This window comes from Lepus europaeus, unplaced genomic scaffold (genome assembly GCF_033115175.1).
Source record: "Lepus europaeus isolate LE1 unplaced genomic scaffold, mLepTim1.pri SCAFFOLD_29, whole genome shotgun sequence".
NCBI lineage: Eukaryota > Metazoa > Chordata > Mammalia > Lagomorpha > Leporidae > Lepus > Lepus europaeus.
This window is the reverse complement of record NW_026909167.1, coordinates 693,915-719,829: the sequence shown is the minus strand read 5'-3', so window position 1 is coordinate 719,829 and position 25,915 is coordinate 693,915. Positions and strand designations below refer to the sequence as shown.

Here is a 25,915-nt window from a genome sequence, read left to right as displayed (position 1 = left end):
TACTCTCCTGATTTCCCAGGTACAAGGATTAACCAGAAAGAAGCAGAGGAGGGATGGAAGCTTCTTTCTGTTTTGAAAAGGTGATTAATCTTTCCTCTTTTTCCTGGTCCCCCCCCCCTTTTTTTTAACATGTTCCATATATTCCAGGGAATCAGTGAAGCCTGCCATTATGAAGTGAGGCAGGTAGCCATAGGAACGGAATGTGATGAAAGCCTCAGGGAAGGGCTACAGTGTATAGTGTGACATCACAAATGTGAGGTGACGGGAACAGTAGGCTTGGGCTATCCCTACCCCCACTAGGCCAGCAGACCCTCCTTTCCATGTTCTGGTCTTGACCACAGCTTTTTCTTCCTGTTTCCTGTAGACCCCAGAGCCAACATCAAGATATCACCAGCTTCCGTCACCTGCTGTGTCCAGACCCTCACTGTACGGTGTGTAACAGAGTGGCTGCCAAAGTCAGTCGACTGCTGTCACTGGGGTACCTGCTAGATACTTCCTCTGTGCATTATGTGGCTTCCTCAGATTCTGTGATTAAGACCTCATTCACTGTGACATCTGGCCACTCAAAAACTCGTCCAAGAGGCCAAAAATCAGCCTCTTTGCATGTGCCATCTCCACCTCCCCCTTCTACTGTCTCACTTAACCATGGTGCTTCTTTACCTGGTTTGCTGTCCCCCGAACCACCAGCCGACTCAGTACCACCAGAGCCTATTCCTCCCTTGGCTTCAAAACTCCCAGTGGACCCTTTCCCACCCCAACCTATTGCTATTTGCCCTCCCACACCACAACATACTCAGAGATCAGAAAATGATCTCCATCCAGAGTTTTCTCTGTCTGCAATGAATAGCCCTGATGGGTTGTCAACTGATACTCCAAGAGTCAGTGAAATTGACCATTCAATGCCAGAATCATCCTGGCAGCAGGCCCAGGTCAAGGATGCCAAAGACTTGTCCTCTTCCAACTTAGAACAAGACTCCCTTTGTTTTAGAAACAGCAAAGGCAAACCAGAGGAGCTGCAAATGAATCAGCAGCCTCCATCGCCTAGGTCCTCTGACAATCAGTTACAAGAAAAATGTATGCAATACTTTTTCGGTCTTCCATCTTTGCACAGTGAGTCCTTGTGCTCAATTATCCATCATTCAGATGACTGCCCCTCAACTTTGGTCATCTTTAATGGCATCTCCAAAGCTTCTACATCTCAAGGATCTTTAGGACTTTCCAATTTCCAGCCTCTGATCTTGCCTGAGATCCAATCTCAATCCTCAACTAAAATTTTCTCCCAATCACAGTCACAGCATGCTACTCAGGCCCAGTCTCAGTCCAACCTTCAATCTCCAATCCCAATGCTACCAACATCTCCCGATTTCCAGCTTAGGATCTGTGGAGTGTGCTTCCATAGACCCCATAATGAGGCACAGTGTCTCATGCAATCTGAACTTCATCAACTAGAATACAATGTGCTACAGAAAGAACAGGAACGTTTAGGGGGTTTACCCTCGATGGTCCAAACATCTCAGGAATACTATTGTCCTCCACCTCCCAACTTTTCATTGGTGAGCCAGTCCTCCAAAATCCATGTTCCAATCTCCATCATTCCTGGAGATTACCCTCTGAGCAGTGAGCTTCGTAAGAAATTTGAATACCACCTTAGAAAGAGACTCATTCAACACCGATGGGGCCTACCCCGCAGGGTCCATGAGTCTCTGACACTGGTGAATCCTGAGAGAGATGGTCCTGAAATATATGCACCAAAGAGTTTTCAGAGACTCAAATGGATATCTTTGTTGAAGGAACAGAGTAGCAACAATTTAAGGAATTCTGAATCGAGCCGACTTCCAATCTCCCATGAGACAAGCTCAGAAGAGTCTCAGTCAGATAACGATGAGAAGGGCCATCAGAGACACAGCCCAAAGAATGGCCCTAGTGATCATCTATTGAGTGACCCAGATGGATACTCAGATAACAGTTTAAGGTCTGACTCTGATAAAGATCAAGGAAGTCATACAGTGAGTCTGTATGGAAATGATTCAAAGGCCTCAGGGATAAGTATAAGTCAGAAACAATTAGAAAATGCACCCAAAGAACATTTGAATAAGAAAATTGGGGAAATAAATGAGGGTAGACTTCCTGAAACTGTTCATAGTTCATGACATGCCCTCAAGCAGACAATGTCCTTTGCTGAGAAATCTCACAGCCAAAAACAGATAGATGGGGCATTATCTGTGAGAAACATTAGCTTGAACACTTCCCAGGAGATTTCTTTCTTAGCTTCTGGCAAACAAAAGATGCTGGAAGAACATATAAGCAGTTTTTGCATGAGGATGAGGTGTGGCCTTCCCACCAGGGTCCTTGAATCCATACAGATCTTCAACAAGAGAGAGGACTCATCTTCTTCCTTAGGCCATTCCTATTGTTCTTCCCAAGATAGCCTTAGTTCTGCGATGCATTCCAAAGTTATGGTGTCCACTTCACTTGGTAGGAGCTCTACACCAATGTGTAGAGACAAATTGAAGATAAAGTCAGCACCCAATCTGGATCATCTCCTTCCTGCTGCATCACTTGTAGGGAAGGGAGGACAGGGGGACCTGAGACCACTGTCCCCAGAGGAAAACCAGGAGCTTGCAGGTGTTCAGATTAAGGGTGGCAGACAGACTTGTCCGTGCATCACAGGCAAAGAAATTAAGAAACAGACTGGACCAGACAGTGGACACAGCCGAGTGCTGGTGTCCACGAGTCATGATGGGACTAGACCTGAGCCAAAGGATAAGAGAATGAGTTCCAGCAACAAAGAAGAAAGGCTTCAGGCTCCCAAAGTAAAGACTTCAGAATACTTCCCAACGTTTAACAAGTCTAGAGAGATATTTAAGGAAAAGGAGCTCCTTGCTCTTCAATCAAAATCTGCCAATGCCTTGACAACCAACAAGTCAGGGGACTCCACAGCGGTAGCTGTGAAAACAAAGAATGAAGAAACTATCCTGGCTACTGAAATTCCCTCACCAACATCAGTTTCCCAGGATCCTAAACTATCAGAATTTAAAAACAACTTGATTAAAGAATTAAAGTTGAAATTGCAGGATAGGGATCATATCTCTGTTAAAGAGCAGACTATTGATATGGCTGTTGCCTCAGATAACTTGATTTCCAAAACCTTGAAGACTCATGCCCAGGGTGTCTCCAATGGGAAGATCGAAGCTTCTCAGGTTATGCATGGACATTTGGACAGCACACCAGTCAGCACGGAACAGCATCAGGAGCCCTGGGTCCCTAAGCATATCCTGCAGAACTGCTGGGATAAGAATGTCCCACCAAATCCCAAATCAGGAGATCTTGGTGAAGGGGATGCAGGGTTGGGGACACCACAACCCAGGAGGAACAGCTGCCCTGCTCAAGACAGGGCATTAAAGAAGATGCTTGGAAGCAGATCTTCCCCAACCTCATCACTGAAGGATCAGCCTCCTCCTGAAAATCTGTTTAAAAAACAAATAAAGACATTTTTGCAATGGATTTGTCCTAACAGCACAAACAAAAGGCAAGAAAGGTTCCTTGGGAATGGGACCTCCCCACCATCATCTGTGCAGAGACAAAGCAAAGTTAATAGTAGAGCTGCTTCTACTGGCAACACCAAAACTCTGAAAGTGACGACAGACATTGGCAAGGTGTTAAATGTGAAACCAGGGAGTAGCCGTGGTGTCAGAATCACCTGCCCCCAAGAATCACGTTCTTCTCCGACAAAGCCCGTGAAAACACTTAAGGCACAATTACAGGCCCAGGCAGATACTGTCCAGGGACATCCTTTTAACTACACAGCTTCCTCCTGTAAAACAAAACTACAAAGTCCTGTAGCCAAGAAGTGCCCTTGGCTGACCAAAATTACCCCTCAAATATGCCCTGAACAAAGACAGGGTGAGACAGCCCCAGAAAGTTGTAGCATTCAAGGATCAGCCGCTATTGCAGAGGCATCTGGCATCCATGCCCAATAAAGAGTTCCTGCCCCATCCAAACCATACCTGCAGGCGTCAAGCCAGCCAGCTATCTCCAACCACACCTACATTTTCTGAAGGCACTGTATTGGGAGATCTGTGTCTACTTTTCAAACATAAAATGCTCCTTCAGCATTTCCAGGGAGGAAGATTTCCTCCTATCAAATAACTCATCCATTTTTGAAAACACTGATTTTTCGTAATAAATGTTCTAATGATTGTTGTCTTTATGTGTACTATTTGGAGACATGAGATTTGAATAACATAGGGTTTATACTTAGGGAAAAGAATTAGTTCAGCACTTACTCATTATCTCTTTTGGATTTAAATGATGACATACCACTGAGCTCTAGGGGGATGGTTATCAACTGCCCCTTAAGGCCCTTCTGACCTGGAGAAGTCTGAGGACATGTGCTGTTTCCTAGTCTGTAAGTATATTGTGTTGCAGCCCATATACCCTGCACCTCACTGACTATTTCTTGGCCTCTGGAGGAATAAAGGAGGTAAGTCATCACATCTGAAGAGGGTCAAAGTCACATATCTTTTTCAGAAAATTGTGCATAAACTTATTTTTTAAAGAAAATATTGTAATGACTAGAGGATGTCACAGGTGGGTGAACTTCGCCTCAGGCGGGGTTGAAGATTACTGCCATAGTAGACATGGGATTGATTGGGTTAAGGTCTAGAAACATTAGAATTGTTGGTTGAGAATCTGTCATGAGAGGCATAGTAATGCATTGGGAAACCATACTTTGGGGCATTGATGTTTTCCTACTGGAAAATAAGCTTATGAAGGTAGCCCCCTGCCACCCATGTGGGAGACCCAAATGGAGATTTGGGCTCGTAACTTTTGTCTTGACTACCTCCAGCATTGACAGCTATTAGGACTTTCAGCCAGAAGATGGATGATATGTCTCTCTGTCTCTCTTTCATTCTGTATCTCTGTCTTTATTTTTAAAAGATTTGTTCTTTTTTTTTGAAATTCAGAGCCACAGGGAGGAAGAGAGGGAGAGAATCTTCCATGTGCTGGTTCACTCTCCAGATGGCCCCAACAGCCAGTGTGAGACCAGGCTGAAGTGAAGAGCCAGGAGCATCATCAATGTCTCCCAGAAGGGTGACAGGGTCCAAATACCATCCTCCACTGCTTTTCCAGGCTATTAGCAGGGAGTTGCATTGGAAGTAGAGTAGCCAGGACATGAATTGGCACCCATATGGGACGCCCGCACTTTACCTGCTAATGCTGCAACACCAGCCCCACACTCAGCCTTTCAAATAAATAAATGTTAAAACATTGAACAATTTCCTGGAAGGCACTTAAGGTAGCTTTAAAGTAAAAGGTTGGAAATTCTGGTTGTCAAAATAAAACAAAACTAAAACATGTTCACTGCAGCCCCCTCACTCTACCATACTTCTATCTTCTTATCCGGAGTTATGCCATTCCACCTGCATTGTCTGAAGCTTAATGTTGCAGAATCAATGGAGATTCTGTGGAGGTCCTGGGATGGTACACAATGTGGGATGTGGCCCAAGGCAAGGAACTGGAAGCAGTGGAGATCAGTGGAGGAGCTAATATCCATGTGGATTGACAAATCAATAACATGGAGACCTCTACTCTCCCATCTAGAGTCTTACTCCAGTTAAGTTGCTGCCACACCCCAGTGTTTACCACTGGGAATGTCTGCCATCTGAAGTATTATAGTCTGACCCTTTGACCTCACCCCTCTAACTTTGCAGCATATACTGTATATTTGTCAACTTTTGAACTCTGAGTCATAATCTTTCCACTTATTCATCTACCCAATGGCCTCAAGTCTGCATTTCCTCCCTCTTTAAGCAGATTTTATTGTCTTCAAGATAATATTTAAAGGGCTCCACTCCAAATGACTCTCTTCCAATCCACTTTAATCTTTCCTGTCTGGCAATATCCCATTTCTCTGGCTTTTCCAGAAATGCATTCCTATAAGTGACTAATAACTATTGTATTAAATTTATGATCAACTCTACTGATTTTAGGGGTAGCTCTAGCACTGCCTGGAAATAATTTATTCACTCAATTTACAAATCATTATCCTAACCTATGTAACAGTGAACAAATGAAACAGAACTTAAGTTACCTATTCCCTAGTTCATGCTCTCTTCCATTCTACTCAAAACCATTTGAGATCTCCTACACTTTCCTGAAACTTATGCTGTCTCTCCTTGGCTAGCAGATGTGTTGGACTGACCATTTACAGAGTAAACTGGAGATCTCTACTCTCCCATCTAGAGTCTTACTCCAGTTAAGTTACTGCCACACCCCAGAGTTTACCACTGGGAATGTCTCTGCCATGTGAAGTATTATAGTCTGACCCTTTGACCTCAACCCTCTAACTTTGCAGCATACCCTGTATATTTGTCAACTTTTGAACTCTGAGTCATAATCTTTCCACTTATTCATCTTCCCACCAGCCCCATATCTGCATTACTCCCTCTTTAAGCAGAGTTTATTGTCTTATTTAAATTGTCTTATTTATTGTCTTATTTAAAAGCCCTTACTCCAAACGACTCTCATCCAATCTACTTTAATCTTTCCTGTCTGGCACTATCACATTTCTCTGGCTTTTCCAGAAATGCATACCTATAAGTGACTGATAACTATTGTATTAATTTTATGATCAACTCTACTGATTCTAGGGGCAGCTCTAGCACTGCCTGAAAATAATTTATTCATTCATTTCACAAATCATTATCCTATCCTATGTAACAGTGAACAAATAAAACAGAACTTAAGTCACCGATTCTCTTGTTCATGCTCTCTTACATTCTACTCAAAACCATTTGAGATCTCCTACACTTTCCTGAAACTTACGCTATCTCTCCTTGGTCAGCACATGTGTTGGACTCACCATTTACAGAGTAACTAGAAGCTACCTCATGGAAGTCTTCATCAAATAACTTCCTTCCTTCCTTCCTTCCATTTTTTCCTCCTTCCTCACAGAAAAAATCACTTTCCCTCCACAGTACTCAACTACAAAGGAATTAGACTTCTAGAAATGTCTTCATTGAGACATAACTAAACTCTGGTCTTGATGGATTGACTTATGCATGCCAGAAATCCTTACTACCTCCTTCCTCTCTTCATGAGGCACTCAATATCTTTTTCTTGAAGTTTTTCATCACAAAGATGTTTAAACATACACAGGGTCAAGTAGAATAATGTGATTCTCCATGTACTTACTCTACAACTTTCAGTCACCATTTGGCAGGTGTGATGTACCCCATCATTACACTATGATTAAAGTGTAAATTTACAACAATTTAAATTGTTCATTCATCTCTTAGAAGGTATGTTATTTGCCTTATGTAAATGCCCTCAACATTTGTTTGATATTTACCACATGACAAACATTTAACCACAACAAATATAAAAACCATTGGTGATTAAAACACATTGAGCTGGCCAGTGCTGCGGCTCACTAGGCTAATCCTCTGCCTGTGGCACCGGCACCCCAGGTTCTAGTCCCGGTTGGGGTGCCAGATTCTGTCCCAGTTGCTCCTCTTCCAGTCCAGCTCTCTGCTGTGGTCCAGGAAGGCAGTGGAGGGTGGCCCAAATGCTTGGGCCCTGCACATGCATTGGAGGCCAAGAGGAAGCACCTAGCTCCTGGCTTCGGATCAACGTAACACACAGGCCGTAGAGGCTATATGGGGGGTGAACCACCGGAAGGAAGACCTTTCTCTCTCTCTCTCTCTCACTGTCTAACTCTGCCTGACAAAAAAAACAAAAACAAAAAACAGAAGAAAAACCACATTGAGCTTTGTAGTTTTTGGCAATCAGTTCTGCTCTGCCTTCAGGTTAATCCTGAGGAGTCATTAGAAGGTATTCCTACCCCTACTCCATACAGAAAGTAATCTTACAGAACAAATTCAGTGCACAGTATTACAGTTCCTTAACCACACAGACAACATAACATTAAAAGGAACTTAAGTAGGAAACGGTACAGGTGGACAAAACCCTGAGATTTCTATGTAAATGTTTTCAAATATTTAGAAGAAATTTTTTCCTTTTAAAAATTTAAAATAGGTCATTTTGCTTCCAGTTATACTTAGTATACTAATCAACTATACTAATAGTTCATGTCCTTCCTAAAATGCCACTGAAAGTAAAGAATTATAACAGAAGCTCCTTGACTTCATTTCTCATAAAGAAAGTAGAAAACCACTATGAAATGCCACTTCACACCTACTAGAATAATCACAATCAAAATACCAGATAACAGGGGTAGGCATTTGGCACAATGAGTTGAAGCACTTCTTGGGATGCTACCATCCCACATCCAAGTGCTTGGTTTGAATCTGGCTCTTCCACCACTTTTTTTTTTAATGTGTTTCCTGTGGCTTTTTAAACAAGATTTATTTTATTTATTTGAAAGAGTTACAGAGAGGCAAATATCGAGAGAGAGGTCCTCCATCTACTGGCTCACTCCTCAGATGGCTGCAATGGCTGGAGCTGTGCCGATCTGAAGCCAGGGGCCCGGAGCCTCTTCCAGGTCTTCCACGTGGGTGCAGGTGCCCAAGGACATGGGCCATCTTCTACTGCCATCCCAGACCACAGCAGAGAGCTGGATACCAAGAGGAGCAGTAGGAACAAGAACCAGTACCCATATGGGATGCTGGAGCCCCAGGCCAGGGCTTTAACCTGCTGTGCCACAGTGCCAGCCCCTCTTCCTCCTCTTATCTAACTTCCTGCTAATGTGAACTCTGGGTGGCAGCAGGTGATGGCTCAAGTACTTGGGTCCCTACCACTCACTTCAGAGATCTGCATGGAATTCCAGTCTCCTAGCTTTGGCTTGGCCCATTGTTATGGGCATTTGGGCAGTGAACCTGCAGATGGAAAATCTCTCCCCATCTGTTTCTCTGTTTCTGTTTGTGTGTCTGTCTCCCTGTCTTTTAAATAAAATGAAAACAAATAAATAAAAACTGGGGAAAAAACAGATAATAAGGTTTGAGAAAATGTAGAGAGATACAAAGTCTTACATACTGCTAAAGAGAATGAAAATGGTGTGTTTTGGAAAACAGTTTGACAGTTCCTTAAAATATTAAACACAGAGTTGCCATTTAAGCCAGCAATTTTTCTCCTAGGCATTATACACAAGAGAAATTAAAAATTAAGCACACAGAAATGGCACATAAATATTCACAGCAACAGCACTCACAGCAGCCAAATGTGGAAACCACACAAATGTCCATCAACTGATGAATGGATAAGGAAAGTGTGGCACATACTTACAATGAACCATAATTCAGCCATAAAAAGGGAACATTAATGAATGCTACAACAAGAATGAGCCTTGAAAAACATCACCCTAAGTGAAAGAAGTCAGTTGCAAATGACCACATCCCATGCTTATAAAATGTCTAGAATAGAATAATCTATAGATACAAAGTATATTAGTTGCTTGTGAAGGCTGGGAGATGAAAGGTGAGGGGTTAATAACTAAAGGGTATGAAATTTTCTTTTGAAGTCATGAAATTGTTTTAAAATTGGTTCAGGAAATGAATGTTCAACTAAGAAAAAATCTGAATTATATATTTTCATGGATATATGAATTAATTTCAATACAACTGTTATTAAAATTTTTTAAAATAATTTTGAGGATGGCAAGAAGGGGAGAGGGTCCCACAAAAAACAGAAAACAGAGATGTGAAAGAAGGAAATCCAGTGGAGAAGATGCAATAGAAATGGCACAGAAGAAAATCTGGAAATCAATTCACATCCTAAAAGCCCAAGGAATCAAGATGTGGTACCATGTAAGAAAGAGATTAGTAGTTACATGCTGTAAACATGGTTTCATAAAACATTGATTCTCTTTGGTTTTACATTATACACTAGGAAAAAACCCTTCCTTGCGTACTCCTTTCCAGTAGTATGCAAAATCATGCTGAAACATTCACTGCTTCAAATGCAGACAGCAGACCCCAGGATTTTGCCTGGGACAGAACCTGAGACAACTGGCTGTGTATAGCTGTGGCAGCTGTGGGAATGAAAGTTAAAAATTGCAAAAGTTAGGTAAAACACATGAAAATGTAGTTAAGGGTCTATGTAAGAAAATGTGTGTGTGTCAGGCTAATTATATTTGCAGAAAAGTTTCATGGATAGTATGCCCTTTATTCAGATTTACCTATTATTAACATTTTGATCAGTTTTCCATTTCTTTTCTCTGTCTCCTTCCTTCCTTTCTGTCTTTCCTCACCCTTTGTGCATGTGCAAAAAAACCACACATACATTCCTGAGCATTTGAGAATACATTTCATACATGATGCACTTTTCTTTGAGTTTTTCATTGTGTACTTCTTAAGCAGAGAGAATTCTCTTACACGTTCAATTATTTCCTTCAGTAAACTTAATGCTGACATGTAACTTTCAGTTAATCTCTCATCCGTATTCTATTTTGGTCAATTTACCCACCAATGTCCTTTGTGGATTAAAAAAAAAAAAACTCCATTACAGGATTTTGTCTAGGATCATGTACTTCATTTAGTTATATTTGGTCTCCTTTATTCTGGAACAGGTTTTCAGGGTTTCTTTTTGATGACATTACCATGTTTTTTTTTTTAGAATGTATTCAAGGGACAGTTCTTACAATCCCTTCTCACAGGGAAAATTTTTGGTGCAGCTTATGTTGCTCAGACTTTAAAGGCTATTTTTAGATTTGTGAATTCTGGTGGACTTTAGAGGTATCAGGACCAGATTTATCATAAAGAAATTAGCAAACAACCAAAAACAATGTCAGAGATGCAAAACTATATAGAGGGAGAGACCTCTGTTAGTAATGGGAGAGTACATGAGAGGAGGCAGGCTTGAAGTATACCTCCTTTTGCAGAGACAAAGAAGCTGCAGATGTAGAAGACAGGCAAAGGAAGAACCTGCCATTACTTGTAAACTGATAACATATGTAAAGGAAATGAGCAGGTGCCTGTGGCCAAGGTGGATTCAACATACTCAGTGAGGCCTTAGGCAAACAATAGAAGAAAATAATATGAAATTTAATTTCAGCAGGTTATAACCTAGATGAGGATGTAAAAGTTATTACTGTAAACTGATTGGCTAAAATGGGGAAATATATGTGTACACTATTAACAAAATGACATCACTGTTTTGGCAAAGGGGACTCAATGAAAATTTTGGTGAGAAGAAAGTAGATGGGAAAGAGTTTACAAAACCTTACAAGAATGAAGTGATCATAGATATGATTCCAAACAAAAGACATTGCTAGCTTCAGTTGTGTCCATTAGAGGTTGTATGGCACTATAGAGAAGACTGCTCCCTAAATCAGGATGGATTTGGAGGGGCCAGCACTGTGGCATAGTGGATAAAGCTGCTGCATCCAGTGCTGGCATCCAATATGGGCGCAGGTTCGAGTCCTCCCATATAGGCACCAGTTTAAGTTGTGGCTGTTCCACTTCCAAGCCAGCTCTTGGCTATGGCCTGGGAAGGCAATGGAAGATGGCCCAAGTCCTTGGGCCTCTGCTCACGTGGGAGACGGGGAAGAAGCTCCTGCTTCCTGGCTTCAGATTGGTGAAGCTCTGGCCATTGTGGCTATTTGGTGAGTGAAGACTTCTCTCTCTCTGTCTGCCTCTGTCTCTCTGTAACTCTCCACCTGTTAAATAAATAAATAAATAAATAAAGTTTTTTTTAAAGAAATCAAGGCAGAACAAAAATGTATTGGGAAGGAGAGAAGGAATTTGGAAGAAGGATGGAGTAGCAGAGCAGGTTCTGTGGAGGGAACAAGATTTGACAGCATTCAGGAACAGAATAGCCTCAAAGGGAGTCTAGGAGAAAGAATACTAAAAGATATTTAGATTGTTGTCATGGCCCTCATCTTCCTCTTTGTTGGGCTTTGTGCTCTTTGGTACATGCTGCTCTGTTCTTTAGTAATCATCTCTAGCAAACATGAATCCTTTTGAGGAAATAAGGGGGGGGGTGCGCTGTTGCTGAGTCTATTTCTGATTCTGTAGAGTTAAAAATACATTGTATATATAGAAAGCTTTATTTGAGAACAGAGTAGATGCTGCAACTTTGTCTTCTGTGATTTTCAACGATAATTTTATTTACTCTATCTTTGATTTAGATGATATTTTATTTACTCTCTCTTTGGTTTAGATGATATATTAAGGTATACAATACATTTTGATATAGGAGGATATTTCAAAAGGTTTGTGCAAAATGAAACTAAAAAACAGTTTGGTGGGGCCGGTGCTGTGGTGCAGCAGGTAAAGCCACTGCCTGCAGTGCCAGCATTCCATATGGGTGCCTGTTTGAGTCCTTTCCGCTCCACTTCTTATCCAGCTCTCTGCTAGGGACTGGGAAAACAGAAGATGGCACAAGTCCTTTTTTTTTAAGATTTTTAAAAAAGATTTATTTGTTTATTTGAAAGTCAGAGTTACACAGATAGGGAAGGAGAGGCAGAGAGAGTGAGAGAAAGGCCTTCCATCCACTGGCTCACTCCCCAGTTGGCCACAACAGGCAGAGCTGTGCTGATCTGAAGCCAGGAGCCAGGTGCCTCTTCTGGGGCTCCCAGGTGGGTGCAAGGGCCCAAGGACTTGGGCCATCTTCTACTGCTTTCTCAGGCCACAGCAGAGAGCTGGATTAGAAGTGGGGCAGCCAAGACTTGAACTGGAGCCCATACGGGATGCTGGCACTGCAGACTATGGCATTACCTGCTATGCCACAGTGCCAGCCCCAATAAATCTTTTTTAAAAAAGATATTTTTGTTCAAAAGTTTGAAATTCATAGTTTTTTCATCATATGCATTTCCATCAACTTTTTGAAGACTTGTCATACATAATGAAATCATTATTTCAAACACTCATGTTAGGTAACTAACATAGTCATAATCTGTTACTCCTTTGTAATTTGCTTTGTTTCATGATCATTCAAAAATCTGCTCTCTTAGCAAGTTTCCAGGACACAATGCAATATTACTAACCATAACCATGGGTCTCATGATGTACATTAGTTCTCTAGACTACTTCATCCTCCATAACTACAACTTTGTATATGTTGACCTCTATCCTCTCCTCCTACCACACCCACCACTGGTAGCTATCATTCTATTTTCTGTTCTATGTATTCAACTTTTAAATTTTCAATATTATTAGACTTTCTATGTGAGACAACATAGTTTTCTTTCTGTGTCATACTTATTTCCATTAGCATAATGTCCTGTGGTTGCATCGCTGTTGTTGCAAAAGGAAGGTTCTTCTTTTTAAAGATCTCTGTAACTCTAACTATGAAGGCACTTAAAAATTTTTGGAAAATGCAAATTATGAAGAAACTGCATGGATTTCACTTTGTGACAAACACTTATCTTTAATTCCATTTTCTGTGAAATTTTCAAAATATGTCATGTGTGTTTATCTCCACTCTCAGAATTTCTTTATCCATCTTTTAGTTATTGGATTCTTAGGTTGCATATAAATCTTGGCTATTGTGAATAATGTTGCAATAAACATGGAGGTGCAGGTATCTTTATGAGGTGCTTAATTCATTTCCTTTGAGTAAAGTCTATTTTTTTTTTTTTGACAGGCAGAGTGGACAGTGAGAAAGAGAGACAGGGAGAAAGGTCTTCCTTTACCGTTGGTTCACCATCCAATGGCCGCTGCGGCAGGCGCGCTGTGGCCAGGGTACTGTGCCGATCTGAAGCCAGGAGCCAGGTGCTTCTCCTGGTCTCCCATGTGGGTGCAGGGCCCAAGCACTTGGGCCATCCTCCACTACATTCCCGGGCTACAGTAGAGAGCTGGACTGGAAGAGGGGCAACTGGAACAGAACCAGTACCCTGAGTGGGACTAGAACCCGGTGTGCTGACACTGCAGGTGGAGGGTTAGCCTATTGAGCCACGGCACCAGCAGTAAAGCTTATTTTGTCTGATATAACTACATGTGTTCTCCTTTGGTTACTGGTTTCATGGAATATTTTTTTTACAACTTTTCACTTTCAGCCTAGGTTTGCCCTTAAAGCTACAGTGAGTCTCTTACATTCATTAAGTTGGATATTACTATTTTATTCATTCAGCCACTCTATTCTTATGGAAAAACTTAATCCACTTACATTTAAAATAATTATCAATACATAAGAATTTTCTATTGCCATTTGTTCATTGTTTTCTGTTTTGTGCTACTCTCTTCCTCTTTTTTGATCTCATAGTATTTTAAATAAAAATTTCATCTGATTCAATCTTTTCTCCTTTCCCAGCTTACGAATAACATTTCTTCCAAAATAATTCAGTGCCTGCATTAGAGATTGTAATATGCACTCACAAGTCATCTAAGTCCATTTTTGAATAACTAAAATTTTACAGGTAGTTTAGATATCTTATGATAAAATCTTCCCAATTCCTCCCTCCTATTCTTTATCACATTGCTTTCATTCATTTCACTTTTGCATATACTGTAATTACCAGTTAGTCATCATATTCTTCCATTCAGAGAAATACCAGATGAGGCAGTAAGAAAGTTTGTCACTCATGGGCCTTCTATTAAGTGTAGTGTCCGAAAGGAGGTGGCAGCAAGTATCCCCTCTTGATTGTGATGGAAGCTTCATAGTGGGTGGGAGGTTTTGTTGACAACAATGACAGGGAAATTGATCTTGCTTATCCAACTTTCTCAGCTTTAGGTACTCTTCAATTGTCGCAGGATAATTCACTGAGCTATTGATTACACTTTCCTGCCTGAAGGAACTCCAAAAGGAAAGAATATAACTTTTCACGCTTGTCTTCCGAGGAGTTCTGGGTTCTTGGTCTCAGGAGCTATTAACAGTTTTCATGTTTCCTGACCAAAACCAGCTTCAACACATCTTTTGTACAGTGCTATCCAAATTCTCATGTAGGAGTGGCATTCATCTAGGTGTTCCTAGGAAGAGAAGATGAGGTTGAAGAAGAAGAGGTAAGGGGTTGAAAGTTGGAGAGCTGCCTAACAGTACATTGTAAAGACAGGTTCTAAGTGGATGGGTCTGGTGTGGAAGTCATCCAGGAGGCAGTAGCGGTTCCTGAGGAATGAAATGATATTTGCTGAGATGACTAATGTTCAGGCTCCATTGTCTTGGGAGCTGCAACAAAACACTGCATTGGCCAACCATAGTATCTTTTTTGACATTGGATACTAAGCTAAGTATACAAAAGGTCCCAAGAGTCACTCATATTGGATATTTTCCCAACTGTTAAAATTGAGGCTTTGAGCCAGATTTCATATAGAGAAATTAAGTACTGTGTGCCATAGTTTAGTGTTGTGGAACAAATTTGTGATTTCTGTATAGTTTTCCATTTAATACTTAGAACATTATGAAAGGAGGAGGAGGGAGAACAGTATGAAATCATTAAGTTTAAGGTCACACCACGGCTCACTAGGCTAATCCTTCACCTGTGGTGCTGGTACTCCAGGTTCTAGTCCCGGTTGAGGCGTCAGATTCTGTCCCACTTGCTGCTTTTTCAGTCAGTCTCTGCTGTGGCCCGGGAAGGCAGTGAGGATAGCCCAAGTGCTGGGCCCTGCACCGGCATGGGAGACCTGTAGGAAGCACATGTCTCGTGGCTTTGGACCGGCACAGCGCGCCGGTTGTAGTGGCCATTTGGGGGGTGAACCAACAGAAGGAAGACATTTCTCTCTGTATCTCTCTTTCACTGTCTAAGTCTGCCTGTCAAAAAAGAAAAGAAAAAAAAAAGAAATCATTAACATTATCCCCCTTTATAGAAAGAAAATTTTAGTGAGAAGGTAATATTTATGAATGGAAGAGGAAGCCAGGAATAGATTCCTCATATTGTGATAAAGAATTTGGATGTAAGTGACAGCAAATATAACTCAACAAAAAAGAGAAGCTGTTGACTTGGGTACCTGAAAAAGTCTGGAAATGAGAATGGCCTTGGGCAGCAGGGTTCATGCTGGCCTAATGATACCATAAGGATTCATTTTCTAGCATTTTTTGGCTATATTTAGGCTGGCTTCACTATGTCTTTGTGTCTGGCAGTTTCACAGTTATATTTTCAACTTTCAGCATAATTAAAAATGGGTTGTGTCTTGTATTAGTCCCTTCAAATGTGCGAACATGCACACATCTAACCAGTCACTGTTGCCCAAAACAGTCCAAATTTATCCTTAAAATAAGAGTATCAGGAAGAGACAATTCTACTTGCACATGATCTGAAACTGAGAATGGAGTTAGTTCCCCAAAGGGCAAAGACAGACTATTTACCAAAAGTAAGTGAATGCTGGGTGACAAAATGACAACAAAGCAGATTTTTACTATAGCATTCTCTCTCCTGCATCCCATGTGGTGCCGGTTCAAGTCCTGGCTGCTTTGCTTCCTATCTAGCTCTTTGCTGTGGTCTGAGAAAGCAGTAGAAGATGTCCAAGTCCTGGGCCCTTGTGGCCACGTGGGAGACCCAGAAGAAGCTCCAGGCCCCTGGCTCAGATGAGCCCAGCTCTAGCTTGTGTGGCCATTTTGGGAGTGAACCAGCAGATGGATGACTTTTCTCCCTCCCTCTCCCTCTGCCTCTCTGTAACTCTGCCTTTCAAATAAATAAAAGCTTAAAAAAAAAAAACCTTAATTTTGTAATCAATGTTTTATTGTGATGTGCATGTTCATATTCTGAGTCAAAATTTAAGCATTCCCAATAAAGTTGAATGCCTCATTTCAAAACCAAAATATCCCATTCCACATCAGGTTTATATTTACTTATTTGCACTTTTTATCTACATAGACTCTTGGTTTCCTTTTGATTCAATATAACCTATTGCTGTCAATATTTATTGTGATGTGACAGATATAACTACTTACTTCAATCTGACTTCTGTATTTAATATATTACTATCATGTGTCATTATATGACCATAAAAAGATGTTTCATTGATTTTCTTCTTGGCTTTTTTTGTTTTGGTGATTTCTTTCATTTTTATTTATTTACTTGCTTTTTCTTTGATACTCTTTTGAAAAATTGCTTAAGGTAGAATGCTAAGGTTCCTGGTTTGAGAACTTTCTGATATAGACACATAGAGCTAGAAATTAATCTCCACTGCTATAACTGTATCTCATAAATTTCACTGGTTTGTGTTTGCTTTTCATTCCACTCAAAATACCTCCCAATTTTCCTTTTGAGTTCCTCATTAATTCTAAGATTACACTTAATTTCTAGGTATTTATGTATTTTCATATTTTTGGTATTGATTATAATACTTTTTTATTGTAGGATATACTTTATATAATTCAAAATTTTAACATTTTTGTGATTTTTTTTCTTAATTTTGGCCATGCAGTTGTACCTTCTTCTACTGATTTGGAAAGTATACTACAGATGTTAATTATGCCAGATAGTTTGCTACTGTGTTCAAGCCTTCTATGTCCTTACTGCCCCTTCTTGAAATGAAAAACTATGAAGTGATTCTCATTTTTGTATGTAACATTGTTTTTCTAAAGTTTAATTTCTGTATAATTAATATAGATGGTTAACAGAGATAATCTACCTTTTTTATTTCTGCTCCTAAGACAGGATAATTTTAATTAGGAATCCTTCAAGTTCACTAATTTTTTTTTCTTTTACTTGCACAAATGTGCAATTAAACCTCTCTAGTGAGTTTTTATTTCAGTTGTTTATTCCAGCTTCAAAATTTCTATGTGGTTCTTTTTCATAACTTCTTTTTATTGATATTATTTATTTGTCGATATCAGTTTCCTGATTTCCATTAATTCTTTGTTTTTTTTCCATCTGTTTGAACATATTTCTAACAATTGACTTATTTTCTTCTAGTAATTCCAGTATCTGAACCTCCTAGGGAGAATCTGTTAATTTCTTATTTGTTATGAATTAATCATACTGTCTTGTCTCTTGGCATATCTTGTATTTCTTTCACTTGAATAGTGGATATGTTGAGGTAACTTTGGAAATCAGATTCCTCAAGTTTCTCTAGGATTAGTTGTTGTTATGACTGTGAGTTGTAGGTGTGGTTTCTTTAGTGAATTTTTCAAACTATTTTAAAATAGCTGTTCTGAGACCTTCAAAACTAGCATTGTGCTGGGGTGTGGAAAGGGGCAAGGGTAAGCTAGCATGTCCTAATGCTCTGTGTAGTACTTCAGTACTTTAGCTCCTGGTTATGTGTTTGCTTGGTGGCTGTATATCTTTGCTAGCTTCCAGAGGGCCAATGTGTTTTAATTTGATGGATTTTCCATATTTCTGGGGAGGGATAACTCCCTAGAATTCTCATTGGCCATTTTGCTGCCAGCTCTTCCCTGTGCCCAGATTTTTTTGATTACAATGATTTATGTTTTTCTATGATTTTATTTTAAATGTATTGCTGTATATGTTTTTAAAGATTTTATCTATTTATTTGAGAAGTAGAGTTGCAGACAGTAAGAGGGAGAGACGGAGAGAAAGGTCTTCCCTCCATTGGTTCATCCCCAAATGGCTGCAATGGCCAGAGCTGTGCCAATAGGAAGCCAGGAATCAGGTGCTTCTTCCTGGTCTCCCACATGGCTGCAGGGGCCCATAAAACTTGGGCCATCCTCCACTGCCTTCCCAGGCCACAGCAGAGAGCTGGATTGGAAGAGGAGCAGCTGGGATTAGAACTGGTGCCCATATGGTTTGCCAGTGCCACAGACAGAGGATTAACCTACTGCACCACAGCACCTGCCCCTGCCTTATATTTAAAATAAGTTTTCAGGAGCCAGAACTGTGGCAAAGTGGACTGACTGTCAAATGCTGTCTGGCATCCTATTCTGGAGCAATGATTTGAGTCCCAGTGGCTTTGCTTTTTAGGCAGCTCCCTGTGAATGTGCCTGGGATGGCAGGAGAGTATGGCCCAAGTGCTTTTCCTCCTGCTACCCAAGTAGGAAGCTGGATGGAGTTTTGAGTGCCTGGCTTTGTCCAGGACTAGCCTTGGCCATTGTGGCCATCCGGAGAGTGAACTAGTGGATTGAAGATTGCTCCCTTTCTGTCACTTGACCTTTCAAAAATAAATAAATAAATAAATAAAAAATAAGTTGTGTTTCTCATAGGCAGCATATAATTGCCTTTTAACTGAATCTGACAGTTTCAAGGTGTTCAGACCATGTGATAGGCACATTAAGGGCTTCTGAAAGATGTCCAATCCTAATTTCTGGAACCTGTGATTCTGTTGCTTTACACTGCTTAAGTAAATTAAATTTCCAGGTGGGATTCAGGTGGTTTATCAGATAACCTTAAAATATGGGAGATTTTTTGGCATTGTGGTATAGTCGGTAAAGCTGCAGCAGCTTGCAATGCTGACATTCCATATGGGCGCTCATGCAAGTCTCTGATGCAGCTCCCTGCTAATAGCCTGGGAAAATCAGTACAAGATGGTCCAAGTGTTTGGGGCCTTGCCACCCCCTTTGGAGACCAGAAAGAACCTCCTGGCTCCTGGCTTGGGCCTGACTGCACACTGGCTGTTGCAGCCATCTGGAGAGTGAGCCTGCCAGTGGAAGATCTCTCTCTCTCTCTCTCTCTCTCTCTCTCTCTCTCCCTCTTAATAAAATCAATGCAGTGATTGGCCTTGTATTAAATATTTGCTAATTCCTGAAACAAAAAAAAAATGTTGACATGGGGATAGAGATGCTTGATTTTCCAGATTAGGTTATAATTTGTTTCTGTGATAAGAAGGGCACTGGATTGAGTGCTCCTCAAGAAAAAATGAAGTGGATGTTCAAAGTTCAGATTTATTGCATGGAAAAAATATGCTTAACAGATAAATACTAAAGTTCTGTTTGTCTTTTCTCCTGAGATAAAATATCAGTTACTTTAGGACAGTTTTTTTAAAAAAGATTTATTTATTTATTTGAAAGTCAAAGTTACACAGAGAGAGGAGAGGCAGAGGTGGGTGGGAGGGGTCTTTCATCTGCAGGTTCAACCCCCAATTGGCTGCAATGGCCAGAGCTATGTGGATCCAAGCCAGGAGAAGAAAGAAAATGGACAAGTAACCCAATAAATAAGAATACAACTTGCCGGTGTGGTGGCTCACTAGGCTAAACCTCCGCCTGCAGTGCCAGTACTCCCGGTTCTAGTCCAGGTTGGGGTGCCAGATTATGTCCCAGTAGCTCCTCTTCCAGTCCAGCTCTCTGCTGTAGCCTGGGAGGGCAGTAGAGGATGGCCCAAATGCTTGGGCCCTGCACCTGCATGGGAGACCAGGAGGAAGCACCTGGCTCCTGGCTTTGGATTGGCACAGCACACAGGCCATAGCAGCCATTTTGCTGGTGAACCAATGGAAAGAAGACCTTTCTCTCTGTCTCTCTCTCTAACTGTGCCTGTCAAAAAAAAAAAAAAAAAAGGAATGCAACTAGCCTATATAAATCATAAGAAACAAACAATTAAATGAGATTTTTAAAAAAGATTCATTAATTTATTTGAAAATCAGAGTTAGAGAGAGAGAGAGAGAGGTCTTCCATCTGCTGGTTCACTCTTCAGTTGGCCGCAGTGGCTCGAACTGTGCCAATCCGAAGCCAGGAGCCAGGAGCTTCTTCCAAGTCTCCCACATGGGTGCAGGGGCCCAAGGACTTGGGCCATCTTCTACTGCTTTCCCAGCCCATAGCAGAGAGCTGTACTGGAAGAGAAGCAGCCGGGTCTTGAACCAGCGCCAATATGGGATGCTGGCGCTTCAGGCTAGGGCATTAACCCACTGCGCCAAAACACCGGCCTCTAAATGAGATATTTTAATAGTGTAGTGCATGGCATTCGTGGTGCTAATTATAACAGGTACTAAGGACAGGCCTCCTAAACAAAGTGATTTAGACCTGAAGATTTGGGAAAGGAGATATCCAACGTATAAGGGAACTACAATCCAAAGGCCCTGAAATGAAATGAAATATATCAAAGGACAGGGAAAGAGGCATGCCTGGCCAAAGTGCAGAGATTACAGTAAGAGTATCAGGAGGGAAGACTGGGGGAAGTTTTTAGACTGAGATTTGGATGTGTTTTTTATTATAACTTTCTAATATTTAGAAGTCACTAGAGTGCTTTGAGTTGGGAAGTGACATAATATACTCCCTTATACTTTCTCACATGCCTCACCTTCTTCAGCTTTTCTATAGGGCTTCTGAGTCATTATTTCAGATAGTATGTTCTCTGAAGAGTTCTGTCCAAGTAAACTCATTCTGTGACATGGTAGTAGTAGTATCTTTTTTAAAATCATTGCCTAATATTCTCAACATTTTTGGTCTCATATCACATGATATGTGATAATATAATTATCAAATGAAGTAAGATTGAGTTGGTTTAGCTGTCAGTGCTTGCATAATGACTGCTTATGGGTTACATACATTCAGCTCACAGACATATTTTATTTAGTCCATTTGGAAATGTGCATATTGGGAAATTTAAGGTAACTTGAGAGTAACATGATGAACACTTTCTCTGTATATCCAAAGGCTCATATTTTGAAAATAATATCAGAGAAATAAGTTACAACAATAGGGGTAAAGGAAAGCTAAAAGAAAAGGAATCTGGGGATACAGGGTCTGTGAAGTTAAAGCTGGAATCCTGTAGATTACTATTCAGCATACATGGCATGCATTGTTGAGAACGCTGTCATTTTATATAGGGCTGATGGAATCAGAGAAGCATCATACAAGGGTCCTCCAAAAAGTTCATGGACAATGGAATTAAAAGATAAATTTATTTTTGTAGAAAACTATTTGAAGTCTATGCAATTTTTTATACTATACATTTTCCACGAACATTTTGAAGTGCTCTCATATAATCATACAAAAAATTCTGATTTATGGGTTCAAATCCCCATTCTAATTGTTTTGGATAAGTTTATTTTTATATGGTTCAATTTTCTTCTCTGCAAAATAAGATAATAAATACTTTGTCGATAGGGCTACCATGAGGATCAAGTGATTAATAAATACAAAGCACTGAGAAAAATGTTACTTAGTATTACTCAGTAAGCTTTATTAGTACCGTTAGTCTCATTTTACAGGCAACAAAATCATTATACTCAAACAACTTAGTGACATTGCTGAAGTTACCCAATAAGTTAATGAAAGAGTCAGATCCTGAAATCTAGATCTTTTAAGAAGCTCTCCTGGGGCCAGTGCTGTGGTGCAGCAGGTTAAAGCCCCAGCCTGCAGCGCTGGCATCACATGTGGGCACTGGTTTGGGTACTGGATGCTCCACTTAGAATCCAGCTCTCTGCTGTGGCCTGGTAAAGCAATGGAGGATGGCCCAGGTTCTTGGGCCCTGTGGCTGTGTAGGGGACCCAGAGGAGGCCCCTGGCTCCTGGCTTCAGATCAGCTCAGCTCTGGCCATTGTGGTCATCTGGGAGGTAAAACAGCGATTGGAAGACCTCTCTATCTCTGGCTCTGCCTCTCTTTGTAATTTTGTTTTTCAAATAAATAAGCTAAATTTTTTTTTTTTCTTAAGACATTCTCCTGGCCATAAGCATTTTGAGAGTAATTTGAATAATTTGGAATGAGCATCAAAAATGGCCAGTTCTACTCTTGTTTAATTCAACATTTAATCTAATCAATAGTTGATAACTTTTCTTGGAAAGAAAAAGTATTAATTTGGATGGTAAATTAGTTTAAATGGTAACCCATAATTTACTCTTAACATATTATTAATTGTCTGTAATACTTAAAAACTAAAAAGGAAACATTATTTACTATAAAAATGTATCATAAATTCAGGATTTTTTGTTCTCAATACTCGTTAAAAGTCTTACAAATAATTGAGGACCATAAGAGCTTATGGTTTTTGTATGCCTATTATTATTAAACATACAGAAATTAAAAGTGACAAACATAAAATGTATGAATTTGTTTAAACTACAGCTATTAAATGCTACCATAAATAACACTTTTAATGAAAATAGCTATTTTCTAAAACATATTTAATGAGGAAAGTACTATTATTTTATATTTTTGAAAATCTCTAATGCCTGGCACAAAGAAAGATTGCTTGATTCTCTTACCTGCTTCTGTATTCAGCCTGTTGTAAAATCAGTCTGGAAAAGTCCCGTACATATGCATCTTATTTTTCATATAATTTTTTTTACATATTTATATAAGGGGGAGAGAGGGAAGGAGAGAGAGACAGAGAAGGAGAAAGCACTCCCAATTGCTGGTTCACACCCCAAGTGCCCTCAATAGCTAGGGCTGGGCTGGGATGCTGGGCGCCAAATTTGCTGTGGTTTCGTTCTGAGAGGAGCGTGGTGGGGGCAAGAGGCACTGAGTCACCACAGAGACCCTGGGAGTTGGGTGAAAGTGGGCCAGAGGCGAGCAGCCTGCAGATTTGTTTATTTCAGTTGCTACAGGGCTTAGATAGCCAAGACAGTCAATCTGGTCAAGGGGCAGTTTATGCCCTAACCAATCACAGCCTGTTGCCAGGCAGGCTCCTTTGCCAGTTGGGTTTCAAAGCCATTCCTGAGTAACTGACGCTCGCTTGCCAGAGGCCATCTTGATATGGCCTTCTCATTCCACCACAGCTGAGAGCTGGGAATGCAATCCATGTGGGTAGCAGGGACCCAATTATTTGGACTGTCACTACTACCTCTCAGGACCTGCATTATCAGAAAGCTGAAGTCAGGTACTCCAATTGTAAGGGTCGCAGAATGTCTACCGCCAAGGAACGACTCCAAGAGACACTCTCATGCAATCAGCAAAGGGTTTATTTTCTGCAGCATGCTGGGGCTGTCTGAACACTCAGGAACAGAGCAGCCCCGAGTGAAAGAAGGCTAGGGTTTTTATACAGTGCATCAAATGAACGGGAGGGGGTGAGTTCAAAGATCACTAAGTTACAGGAACTTATTGTAGCTCTTTCCAGACTCCTGCAAGCATTATTGCGTGAGACAGTTACACAAAGCAGTTTTACAAGGCCATCTCTCAAGCGGATGGGGACAGTATCACAGGCAAATGGAGACACATGTTTCAACAGAGATAATTCGGTTCCTTATCACCGTGGCTACATTTGGATTTTTGGAGTTTCAGTTTTATGGCTTTACTTTTAAGCTTTTAACCCTTCACAATTTAGGATACAAGCATCTTAACTACCTGCTTCATGAAAGTAGTTTTCACTAAAACAAAACAAAACAAAAACAAAAACAAGCAAACAAAAAAAACAAAAGAACCCTTGATAGTGTCAGAGTCCACTAGGGGTTCCCAGAACATGCTTTGCGAACCATTGATGGGGCTGGCATCATTGTGTGGCAGATAAATATGCCACAGCATACCATAAGAGTGCTGATCCAGTTCGGTGCTCTTGCACCTGGGAAAGCAGTGGGAGAAGGCCTAAGTACTGTCACCTTCTCTTATGGAGTCCTAGGCTCTTGGCTTCAGTCTGGCCCAGCCCCAGCTGTTGTGGCTGTTTGGGGAGGGAACCAACAGATGGAAAGTCTCTCTCTCTCTCCCTCTCCCCCCTTTTACTCTTTCTTCTCTTTTCTCCCTCCCACCCTCCCTCCCTCTGTGTAAATATTAAAAAAAAAAGTGAGGACCATCGATGTAGATAAAAATGGATTTGAGATGAATGATATAAATCCTACCCAGTTTTCAAAATTAACTTTAGAGATGAAAAGTCAATGTCAAAAGCAAAGTATTCCAGGGACCAGTTGTGGCCTTTGTGTAACATTAGTGACTCCAGGGACAGGTGTTGTGACTCACTGGATTAAGCCATCACTTGGAATGCCCTCATCCCATATTGGAGTGCCTGGTTTGAGTCCCAACTTCTCTGAGCTTCCGATCCATGTTCTTTCCAATGTACTTGGGAGATAGTAGATGAATGCTCAACTATTTGGTCTTCTGCCACCCACATGAGAGAACCAGATAGAGTGCTGGATCCTGGTTTTGGTTTTGTCTATCTCTGGCTATTGTGGACATTTGGGGGTAAATTAGCATATGGAAGATACGTCTCTGTGTCTCTCCCTCTGTGTTTCACTCTGCCTTTCAAAATTAATTAATTAATTAACTTTAAAAAAGATTAGTGACTCCAGTTAAACATTACAAGTGATATGCACAGCTACCCCCATTTCTTTGACTAAATAGTAAATAGCACTCCTACATTTGTGTGTCCAGAAGAGGTGAAGTGAAATAGAAATGGTTCTCAGTTGCTCAGAAGACAATGAGTGTGCTCTGATTTCACAGGAAAATGAGAAATATTCTTTTTTTAAACTTTTATTTAATAAATATAAATTTCCAAAGTACAACTTTTGAAGTATAGCGGCTACCCCCCATAACCTCCCTCCCACCCACAACCATCCCATCTCTTACTCCCTCTCCCTTCCCATTCTTCATCACAATTTATTTTCAATTATCTTTATATACAGAAGCTCAACTTAGTATACACTAAGTAAAGATTTCAATAGACTGCACCCACAAAGACACACAAAGTATAGAGTACTGTTTGAGTAAAAGTTTTACCATTAATTCGCACAGTACAACACATTAAGAACAGAGGTCCCACATGTGAAACAGGTACACATGCGCTCACCTGTCTTCCTTCTTGTCTCCAAACTCCTTGGCATTCCTGAGTATTATATCAGTTTCCTTTGTGATGAGAGCTGGCTAATTCCAGTGGTTCCTTTTTTAAGTTGATAGGTACAGATGAGGCATTTAAAGGGTATTTTTTACTTAATAATTGAACGAATAACCTGTGAAGAATTTAATTCTATTCTTCATGTCCATTAGATTTATTCAGTTCTGAAGACCAGCTATTATTGATTTAGAGAAGAAAGTTGTTTATAATCAACTCAGCAAAGTACTGAGAATTTAGGCTGGTACATAGGAAAAAAACCTTGAATGAATCATTTTTTGTGATATGGTTCATTCTGATGATATCCGAGTATTTGTAGAATCTTCAACAGGCCAAATATTTCATTTCTTCATCAGAGGTGTGAAGTCCCACATACTATGTTAGTGCTATCAGTAAGTCATTTTATTTATTCACTCAAAATTTGCTGACTTACTC

General features: G+C 40.6%; 1 long non-coding RNA gene and 1 pseudogene across 5 annotated transcripts in view; one reads left to right on the top strand and one right to left on the bottom strand.

Moving 5' to 3' along the window:
* Positions 1–836: 836 nt before the first annotated feature.
* On the top strand, positions 837–3,980 carry LOC133754731 (spermatogenesis-associated protein 31D1-like; annotated as a pseudogene).
* Positions 3,981–12,765: 8,785 nt separating this feature from the next.
* Positions 12,766–25,915, bottom strand: part of LOC133754823 (uncharacterized) — a 38,415-nt gene continuing 25,265 nt past the window's right edge. For 4 of the 5 annotated variants that reach the window (XR_009865301.1, XR_009865297.1, XR_009865298.1 and 1 more), the window contains one exon: positions 12,766–15,645. This is a non-coding gene — a long non-coding RNA (uncharacterized LOC133754823). Of the gene's footprint in view, positions 15,646–25,438; positions 25,529–25,915 lie in introns of all 5 variants that reach the window. The other variant, XR_009865300.1, reaches the window with a different exon arrangement.